This window comes from Stigmatopora argus, chromosome 14 (genome assembly GCF_051989625.1).
Source record: "Stigmatopora argus isolate UIUO_Sarg chromosome 14, RoL_Sarg_1.0, whole genome shotgun sequence".
NCBI lineage: Eukaryota > Metazoa > Chordata > Actinopteri > Syngnathiformes > Syngnathidae > Stigmatopora > Stigmatopora argus.
This window is the reverse complement of record NC_135400.1, coordinates 15,881,163-15,892,774: the sequence shown is the minus strand read 5'-3', so window position 1 is coordinate 15,892,774 and position 11,612 is coordinate 15,881,163.

Genomic DNA, 11,612 nt, shown 5'->3' with positions numbered 1-11,612 from the left:
GGGGAGGTGGAAAAAGGAGGCGTCGCACTGTGCCTACTGCCCGCAGACCAACAACAAACAGACTGACATCGCCGATGTACATAGCGTCTGTGGTTTTTAGACATATTTATAGCGTTTTTACATTACGTGTTGTACATAGTGTCGTTAACATTGTCACCCGGAGTGTGTGCGCTTTTCACACGTCATGCAGCCGTGCCAAAGAACTTTCGCCTTGTCCGCCAGATATTCTGCTTACTCGTTGTCTACGTTTTTTTGTTTTTTTTTAACGCTTTGAATCATGTGCCTTAGCTTTGAGAAAGCGTACTTCCCGAAGGAACGCGTAACATTGTTTTTTTGGTTTGTTTAATTGGTGTTACTTGATATTTCAAAATAAAAATGTTGTAAAATGGTGCTTTTTAAAAAAAATGTTAGTTTAAAAAAAAAAAAAAGTCTCTTTTGTGTATGTGTAGCTAATTCGCTAGTGTCACGGCCCGCGATTTATTCGCTAACTTTTAAGTCTTGTCAGTATTTTTCTTAATAAACATTCACTTGATTAGAAACATTTTAAGGGGGTCCAAAGAGTGATGATGTCTTACTCACCTGCCTGTGATTGGTCATTCAAAAATTATAAAACTAAACTAAACCTTAATTAACGAACTAATTAATAACTAACTACGGGATGAATAAAAGTTAATCTGATCTAATATAATTAACCCTCCACAAAAGTGTACACCACATCTCTATTGTAACGGCATAAATGTATATATATACATGAATGTATATATATATATATATATATATATATATATATATATATATATATATACATGAATGTATATATATATATATATATATATATATATATATATGTGTGTATATGTGTATATGTATAAGTGTATATGTATATATATATATATATGTATATATATATGTATATATATGTATATATATATATATATATATATATATATATATATATATATATGTGTGTATATATATATATATATATATATATGTGTGTATATATATATATATATGTGTGTGTGTATATATATATATATATATGTGTGTATATATATATGTATATATATATATGTATATATATATTTATATATTTCTATATATATATGTATATATATATATGTATATGTATGTATATATATAATATTTTTTTGATGATTAAGTAAAATTGTACATCAAATGTTGATAAATGAAGTTAAAAAGTGAAATTCACTTGTAAAGGCTCCCAATACTGTAATACAAAATTGTGTGTGCGTGCGTTTCGACACTGGGTGTCGCTGTTTCTGCAGATGATCCAATTGAGGAAAATACGCGAAGAAGTGCACAGGTGTTTTGATTGCAATTTGGCGTTTAATGTGGTCACCGCATTTCGGGATGCTTTTAACGAAAGCAAACTTCTTGGATTTTGAGTTAAAATCGGATTTAGGACGACATCTGGATTCAAAGGAGGGCTTCCCTGATTGCAGGACTACTAAAAGTAAGTTTATTCAAGTATGTCGTTATATAAAAATAAGTTTGACGTCTGTCTGCACATTGTCAAAAATGCCATTCGCGTTGAGTCGTTGCTGTTTGAACTGTAAAATCCATCGCAAACCGACGACTAAGCTTTAAACGCCCTCTTTTTTTTACACTTAATACGGATTTTTGTGCCACTAGAGAGTGCTAGTTACACATTTTAATCATAACTACCCCTGAGTTATTATTTGCAACTCTATGAACCAAATACTAAGAGGGAAAAAAATCAAATCTTTGTTCTTCTACACACGTGACACAAATTTTCAGCTTCCATATCTGTTTTTTTTTTGCATGTAACACTTCCAGATGAAAATGCACAATAACGCCGAAATCTAAAATGACATTAATCTCTCTCCGGCGCTCACGAGTTGGCATCAGCGTGGATTATTGAAAGAGGATTCAGTCTGTGATCAAAAGCACTTTTTAGATGTCTTCCACTTTTGAAAAATCTTAAACTTGCAGACTTTGGAGTTGTGGGACCAAATTAGACGCTAGCCTCAATTTACTACCAGCAATACAAGGATGGATACTATGATTGCCTTTAATCCCAATGAATGGGACGTCTATCGCCGTCAATGGCAGCCAAGGAGTTTATTTAAATAAATAAAAAAGATGAGTTCATACCTATCAACCTTGGCCTATTGCTCCCCTTATAAATAATTGCAATTCCCCTTTTTTAGCAATAAAAAAATGGAAGTGACTGATATGTCAAAGCATGACAACATTAGCAATCGACGATGACGTTTTTGTCTGCTAACGGTGACCGAGACGATCCGGATTAGAGCCGAAATGGCTAAAACGAGAGCGCTTTTACAAAAAAACGCACTTAGAAAAATCCCGTTAAAATTGCTATACGGCACATGTGTCAAAGAGGCGGCCCGGGGGTCAAATCTGGCCCGCCGCATCATTTTGTGCGGCCCGAGAAAGTAAATCATGAGTGCCGACTTTCTGTTTCAGGATCAAATTAAAATGAAGAGTATAGATGTATATTACATTTCCTGATTTTCCCCCTTTTAAATCAATAATTGTCATTTTTTAATCTATTTTTTTGTGTTTTTAGTTAAAAAATCATTTTGTAAAATCTAAAAATATATATTAAAAAAAGCTAAAATAAACATTGTTTTAGATCTATAAAAAACTGAATATTCAGGGATTTTAATCCAGTTCTTTTAATCGATTTATATAAAAAAAAATCTAAATATTATATCTAAAATGGTCCGGCCCACGTGAAATCAAGTTGACGTTAATATATGGCGTACATAATTTGAAATGATCAAAAAACGTATAAATTGACAGGTATGTTGGATCCCACACTGTAGCCGAAACAGAAATATTCACTCTTCCCGTTTTAGACGGCCACGTGATGAATAAATTAAAAAAACAGAGCGAAGCTAGATAAACATGGCGACGTCCCATCAGCCATCTGTGCGCCCACGACGTCGGTGTCGCGCCTCGTTTCTCCTCCTGCGAGCAGCCCACAACATATTGGCTGTGTCAGGAAAAGCCAAGAGAAGCGTAATGGCCTCGCGGCTCCATTTCAAACGTAGTTAACCTTAAGAGTTATTTATCGCCGCCAGGGTCACTGGGGGGCATTCGGCGTTTACTGTTTGGACGTGCGGGTGGGGGTGAAGGGGTCGAGGCTTGACTACAATACACAATTGGAATCGTTTTTAACGCAACTTGGCATCTGCTTAAACGGGGCACCTTTTTGCGGTTTTGAACTACCGTATTTTATGGACTATAAGTCGCATTTATTATTTTTGACTACAATATACAATTAGAGTCACTTTTTAACGCAACTTGGCATCTGCTTAAATGGGGCGCCTTTTGCCGTCTTGTATTACCGTATCTTATGGACTATACGTCACACTTATTATTTTTGACTATAATACACAATTAAAGTTGTTTTTAATGCACCTTGGCATCTTCTTAAACGGGGCGCCTTTTTGCCGTCTTGTACTACCGTATTTTCTGGATTACAAGTTGCATTTATATATTTTTTGCTACAATACACAATTAGAATTGTTTTTAACGCAACTTGGCATCTGCTGAAACAAGGTGCCTTTTTGCCGTCTTGTACTACCGTATTTTATGGACTATAAGTGACACTTATTATTTTTGACTACAATACACAATTGGAGTCATTTTTAACGCAACTTGGCATCTGCTTAAACAAGGCACCTTTTTGCGGTCTTGTGCTACCGTATTGTATGGACTATAAGTCGCACTTATTATTTTTGACTACAATACACAATTGGAGTCCTTTTTAACGCAACTTGGCATCTGCTTAAACAAGGCGCCTTTTGCGGTCTTGTACTACCGTACTTTATGGACTATAAGTCGCAGTTATTATATTTGACTACAATACACAATTAGTCGTTTTTAACCTAACTTGGCATCTGCTTAAACGGGCGCCTTTTGCCGTCTTGTACTACCGTATTTTCTAGACTATAAGTCACACTTGTTATTTTTTGAGTTTAAGTAGGCCTATGCCGAAGTCAGACTAATGTTATTTTTTTCTTTCTGACCACTGAAAGCCTTTTATGTTGTTGTTTATTTCAGGTTATAGTTATTGGAATAAGTGTCATGCTAATAGACGTCTATTTAGCCTGTTGTCCATTTTACTATTGTTATTTTATTGTATGTTGTTGGTTTCGGACTATAAGTCGCATCTTGTTTGAGTTTACGTAGGCCTGCGACTAATTTATTTTTTTCTCTGGCCTTTTTTTAGGTTATAGTGATCTGAAAAACTGTTAAACTAAAAGATGCCTATTTAGCCTGTTGTTGTCCATTTTACTGCTGTTACTTTGATGTACGTTGCTGGTTTCTGATCAAATTAATAATGGGCTTTAAAAATGCGACTTATACTCCAATGCGACCTGTGTATGTATATGTATATATTATATTCTTTTAATTGTGTATTTTGGGGCTCTTGTGACTTATAGTTTGAGAAATACCGCAAAATACGGTGCTCAATATTAATATTTATTCTAGTGTTTGAATGTGTTTGGATTTCTGATTGTCTCGTTCCGATCACGTGATGGAAATCGGGCCTTTGAAGATAGCCAAGTCGACTGCGTTCTTCAGATTGGATGCTTTTGTTGTTTTTGAGGGAGTTAGCCCCCCCCCCCCCCCCGGGCCGGAACCGGCGGTCGCAAGTGGTGAAGCGATAGCGAAAAAGGGCGGGGCCACTATATTCAACCTCGATTTCATCCCGCCTATAAATCTGAGGCCGAATCAAAAGGAGTCTCCCTGCCGCTTTTTTGTCTTGCTAATGCACATTAGCGCGCGGGCCGCTGCCCGCTTTGACGGCAGCGGCGACGGGATCCGGGCAAAGTCGCACATGTGGAACCTGGAGCCGCCCTTTGACCCGGCTCCCCCGCTGGGAAATCCGGCTACTTGTGTCCGTCGCGGACCCCCGCCGTGCGCAGGAATCTCAAAACTTTTTCTTGCCTTCTTAGCTGACCAAATTATTTCTGCTATCTCGAATCGAATGATTGGAAATGAGTCAATTCAGTGGCTGCCATTGACGGCGCCGGACGTCCGATCCATTCGGACTGGCCGTCACAACCGATTGGACGTCAAAGGTATTAGATCACATGTGTCAAAGTGCCGGCCTGGGGGCCAAATGTGGCCCGCTGCATCATTTTGTGTGGCATGGGAAAGTAAATCATGAGTGCTGACTTTCTGTTTTAGGATCAAATTCAAATGAAGAGTATAGATGTATATTAAATTTCAGGATTTTCCCCCTTTTAAATCAATAATTGTCATTTTTTAATCCATTTTTCTGTGTTTTTAGTTATCTAAAATCTAAAAATATATTTAAAAAAAGCTAAAATAAACATTGTTTTAGATCTATAAAAAAACTGAATATTCAGGGCTTTTAATCCAGTTCTTTTAATCCATTTATTACAAAAAATCTAAATGTTATATCTAAAATGGTCCGGCCCACAAAAAATCGAGTTGACGTTAATGCGGCCCGCGAACCAACCCGAGTCTGACACCCCTGTATTAGATCGTTAAGGACTTTAACACGATGATTTCGTAAAGCCAAAAGATCCTTTGTCGCGCACTGCTCACGAGCCATATCTGGCTCTCGGCGTGTTAACATCCCCAAAACATGCATGCTAAGCTACTTGAATGCTAAATTATCCCTACAGATTGGTTATTTGTTTCATTTTGCCTTGCGATTGGCTAGCCAGCGATTCGGGGTGTCCCCCGCCTGGTGCCCGTAGTCGGCTGGGATAGGCTCCAGCACCCCCCGCGACCCTTGTGGGATTATGAGGTTCAAAAAATGAATTGTAAGTGGGTTTTCTGAAAGTGCTAGCATTAACTTGTACACACAAGCGTGCAAGGCTAATTGGATGCCAAATTGCCCCAATTGTCCAAACGCCATCCGTTCCCAAATCCCGATCGAGACGCCATCTTGTCCTCGGACATCACGTTGTCGTAACCGGCCACGGAAGGTTCGCCCAACCCTGTTTTCCGAGAAGACAAAGGATCTGTTGACACACGTCGCTAATGATTAGCCACGCCGCTGCGTTCAGACGGTCCCAAAGCTCCATTTTTGCCGCATTTTTCAAACACGGCGCTCACGAATGCGTGTTACCTTTTTCCTTGCACGCCATCCTGGCATATTCTTGTGAGAGCAGCCTGTCAAATGACGTGTCCTTCACGCGGCGTCTTATTTAATACCTCAGAGCGACTGCCACGGGCCCGCACAAGGCTACAGACGTTATGAATGTGTTTGGGCAAAGTCTGAACTCGTGAGTGGCGGCTAAGCACCAAACAAAAAATAAAAATAAATAAAACCAAGTATACTAAAAAGGTGTGCCCGGAATGTACGGCTGTTTATAACTAAACCGAGGACAACACGGGGGGGATAAAAATCATATCGGCGGTGTTTCAAAGCAGGCATTCTTGGGATTCTTTCCTGAAAACAATGGCCGTCGTTAGCGTTATCATAAAGCGCATCGGCTAATGAGCTAGTTAACCTTTCAACCGCCGCTAATGCTAGCTGTGCTGTTTATTCAAGCGTGAAGGCCTCACAAACAGGACCAATATTATCATATTTTTCTCACCGAGGTTGCAGGAAAGCATTTAAAAAGCCTAAAAATATTACAAAGTTCCGTTTTTGTGGCGTCCATTTACCCTGACGCAGCTAGCCGTATTATACGCGTCAATGAACGGACATGTAAGCAAACTTCCATTTTTGTCCTCTTGAAAAATAAATGAATAATTAACACGTCTTGCGGCGTAAAAAGCCTCTTATGAAGCAATTTAAAAGCGTGGCGATTTGTGTTTTTTATTCATTTAACTTAAAAGCAGCCATGTCATCGCATTGACCCAAAAAATGGCCGTGTCGCTACCAATTGATCTCATTTAAAGCTTAAATTAATTCCAATGAAGTTCTATAATGAAAGGAGATCAAATTAGAAGTCAACGAGGTTCGCAAAACGCATCACGGAGCTATTAAACCTTCCGTGTTTTACGGACTATAAACCGCTAACTAATTCTCAAGTGCGACTTAAGTTTTTTTTCTCTTTGACCACCGACAGCCAATTCTGTATTTTTTTTTTAGTGTATACTTATCAGAAAAATTATGTTAACAGATATTTCACCTGTTTTCTATTTGACCATTGTTACTTTAACGTCAATTTATTTGTTGATTACTGATAAAATTTAATATGTATGTGTGTGTGTGTATGCGTGTATGCGTGTATGCGTGTATGCGTGTATGCGTGTATGCGTGTATGCGTGTATGCGTGTATGCGTGTATGCGTGTATGCGTGTATGCGTGTATGCGTGTATGCGTGTATGCGTGTATGCGTGTATGCGTGTATGCGTGTATGCGTGTATGCGTGTATTGTGTGTATATTGTGTATATGTGTATATGTATATGTTCCCTCTTCATCGTCTACTCTTAGGTTGGCGCGACTTATACTCGGGTGCAATTTATAGTCTTAAAAACACGTTATTTCGATGCCATATTTGGATTAATTTAACTCAAATCTTAAAAAGATACAGATCTGAATTCTTGGAATTCAGATTAGCTCGATGCTCAGGTTCCACTCAATAAGGAGTCTTGACTGAAGAGTCAAGGTAGACCTTTGTTTACCCATTTATGTCCGTTCAGGGCGGGCGGGGGTCCGTTTTTACGGCGCGGTCCCGTTTACGAGCCCCGAGGCGCTCATGGGTAACGACGGGCGGGGACGTGTGACTTACGGTCCTGTCGCCGCTTAATCAACCCGAGAACAAACTGACCTCGCTGATTAACTGGCAAGCACAATGAACCTCTCGCATCGGTGTTTTGCAGCCAGTTTTTGTCATTTTCATCCTTTCTAAAATGGAAATCGTGCGTTTTGTTTACTTTTCAGCTGGTCGCCATTTTAACATTTACTTTGAGATCAATATTTTGAATAATTTAAGTGCAGGGGGTTGTTTTACGACATCCATAGTCGATTCAAGGTCAGCCTGGCGACGCCTTCCATTCTTCTCGTTGATCCAGGCAAAAGGCAAACATGGCACTTTTAATTGTAACTCATTAGCTAAAATTGACAGAATTATATAGACAGGAGAGCTGGCAGGGATTGGTCGTGTTTAGCGCCAACGGAAGTCCGTCCCTGATGAGTTAAATTGAGAAAATGACAATGACAGCATTGTGGGAAACTAATTTGGCACTCATTCCTGGCTGTTTATGTATTTTTATTTTTATTTCCATCTGGAAGAATGCATCAGTGAATGGCCACTTTTTGTCTAGCAATTCTGGTTGTGACATCACAATCGGAATTGGTGATCATTTCTAGCTTTCTAGCGCTAGCTAGTGCATGTTGACGGAATAACAGAAGAGTCACATGGCAACAACAGGATACAAAGGCTAGGAGTAGCATGCTAGCATACTGCAAAAATTTGTACTGCATTCTGGGTGGGATATTTTCTGGTTGGAGTTTTTTAGTGGGCGGGGCCAAAGCCGCTGAGAAAGCAAGACTGAGTTGGATATTGTTTCTTTATTAAGTATACAAAGGCTACAAGTAGCATGCTAGCATACTGCAAAAAAGTTTACTTCATTCTGCGTGGGATATTTTCTGTTGGAGTTTTTTAGTGGGCGGGGCCAAGGCCGCTGAGTTGGATATTGTTTCTTTATTAAGTATTTTTTTGTCACTTTTGACACTTTTTTGTGTCCAATTTTTTTTTATGAGAATGACATATGAAAGACGACCTATCTTTGAATTTAAGTATTTAACATAAATAATACTATTATGTTATTGTGTTTGTATGTAGATGTCCGGGGAGCAAAACTAGTTGAGGACAAACTCATGTAAAAAATAAATAAATAAATAAACTCATTAGCTGCCATTGAAAAACGTTCATTCAATCCAAAAGCTATTCAATTTCCACAGCTTTCAAGGTCATCCAATGAGTTAAACATGCTCCCCAGTTGTCACGGTAACCAAATGGCAAACCCATCCCACCTGGTGTCAGCAGCAGTCACCATTGAAGTGATTTTTAACTCGCCGTACGTCCAACAAAAGCCAAGGTAGGCAAGTAAAGTAGAGCAAATAAGCACGCAGCGCCTTTTTCGCCGGCTATCCTACCCGCGCGGGAATAATTGAATTATCCCGCACTGTCCGTCTCGGCCGATATGGAGCACGTGACGGGCCGCGGGTCACCGCTTGCCGCCGCCGACGACGACCAGAAAGGGAGACGTGAATTGTTTAACTGTGCGACGCTAATAAGCGGATAATGTCCCGCTACTGTAAATGCGTGCTGACGTGAACTAGAAAGTGTGTGTGGACAGCAATGAGGACACGGTTTCCAAAAGTGAATTATAATCGTCCTTTATTACTCGCACGTTATTATGCCATTTGCAGGAGGAGTTCATTTAAGGTTAATGTTTGTTTACAATTTTAGATTGGTGATTTATTGCCTGTTATTTTCTTGATTGGTCAACTAATTTGACATTTATCAATCCCTTCTCTTTTATTATTACAGTACTTGGCTGCTTACATTTTTTTTATGAAAATGGTGGAACTGTATGGAAGATTTCCAATGTAAAAGCGTAAATGTTTGCAAATATGTCATTTTTATTCATTTTAATGGTCTTTCATCAAGAACCAAAAACAAAACTAAGTACATTTACTGTCCTATTTTCATTTCAATTTAAAATGAAAACATCTGCGATCATCTGGCAACCAGTTTGGGCTGGTTTAGCTGTTAGCCTCCAGCCTATCTGAGACCCCGCAATACAATGAACACAAATTTAAATATTTTTGTTCCCATTTCGGCTCAGATTTTTTTATTAAATACACAAAATAATGTATCTAGGATCGATAAATACTGGCTCATGCTACATAGGTAGCAAGTTTCATAAATGACAGAACAATAGGGCTTCAAAGTTGTGTCCACAAGAGCAATAACAACAACGACTGGACTTGAACTTGACTTGTAAAAATCCTCCAGCCTCAGGTTGTCAACTCCCCAATTTCCGCGTAAATCTGGCAAGTGAGCGCACCGTTAGCATTTGAGCGCAATGAATCTGGATGGCTCCGCGACGTCGCTTTATGAAAGCGTCACGCTATCGCTAATGTGGATGTTACACAATTGAAGGCGGCGCCTGGCACTGAGCACAAAGGCTTCTTAGCTTCTTGACCTTCTTCAAGTTCTTTCAGTTGGGTGGAGGCGGGGCTCCGTGGTGTCAAATCAATAAGGCCAGAAGACAATAACGCTATGTCGCTGCATGTCATAACGTGCCGTAATGATCCGAATATAAGACGATGTTTTTTTTGCATTGAAATTAGACTGAAAGGGCAAAAGCCGTTCATTTTCAAACTTTAGTTTACATATTTAAATGTTCAGATATTAAAATGGATTAGGATTGTTTTGCATTATTTGAGTGAGGCAAAATAATAATAATTCTCTTGAATATGTTGTTATCATCATTTGTTTCAGATGTACTGTCATTATTTTGAATAGAAAAATTGAATTTGGTGTTCAGAACATCTGTTTTCAAACTTGAGTCTTGAAAAAGAGGGGGTCGTCTTATATTCGGGCCAATACGGTCATTATAAATTCCCGATTTCACTTGCTTTACGTGTCAAATGACGGCTTCCGATTGGACGACAACTTTGCTCAGTTTATTGTTGTTTTTGTACCTTTGTCTTGCTGCTCGTTAGAAGAACAGACGCCCCGACTTCGTCTGACTTTTGTCGACGAATCGTCTGCCTCGGAACAACTTTGTCTGAAAATAGCAGATTCGGCAAAAGAAAAAAAAACGAGCTCGCCATGACGCTAAGTGACAGCACCCTGCCGGTGCCATGGCAACGCAAGGAATTCAAACTCAATCACCCCCGAGACAAATCGGGCCTTGATGTCGGCTGCTTTGGCAACAAAGGATGGGGGGGGGGGTTGTTTAAAGGAAGGACTTGAAGGACAAAACTCCCAACGCTTTTTTGACTTTGGGAAGGGAGGAAACGGGGCGAGGGGATGGCGGCCATTTTCACAAGATGGCCGCCAAAGTGAGAAATTTAAATAGAAGACAGTTTTTTCTTTCTTTTTCCAAAAATAAACAGCAACCCTGCTGAGAAAATGACACTGGTCACCTCTTTTAGCGCTCAATTCCACCTGGAAAAACGCTCATTAACAACCGAGTTTAACGCATTCACTGCCGTCAACTGCGTTAAATGGGATGGCGGACATTTTAGTCATTCGTTTCCCTGACTAGTTATCCTCACAAGGGTGCTGGAGCCCATCCCAGCCAACTGTAGGTGGGGCACGAGGCCAATGGGTTGTCAGCCAATCCATGCCATTTCACAGTGCCTATCTTTATTGTTAATTTATGAAATAATAGTATAGCCATTTTCTTAGTAGGAGTGTTATCAATGCTAACATTAATGACTTCTCATTGTTAAAAGAACAATAAAAAAAACAGTTCACCTTCAATGGTAGCCAAACTCATTGAGGAACAATCACTGCCAGCCCTCCTCATCCAGACTTGTTGGACATCGGATTAAAACTTTTTTTTTTGGTGCACGTGTTTTTGCATTATTTTCTTCCAAAGTGACTCAGCCAAGTCCAATCTATGGTGACGAGGTGACGGT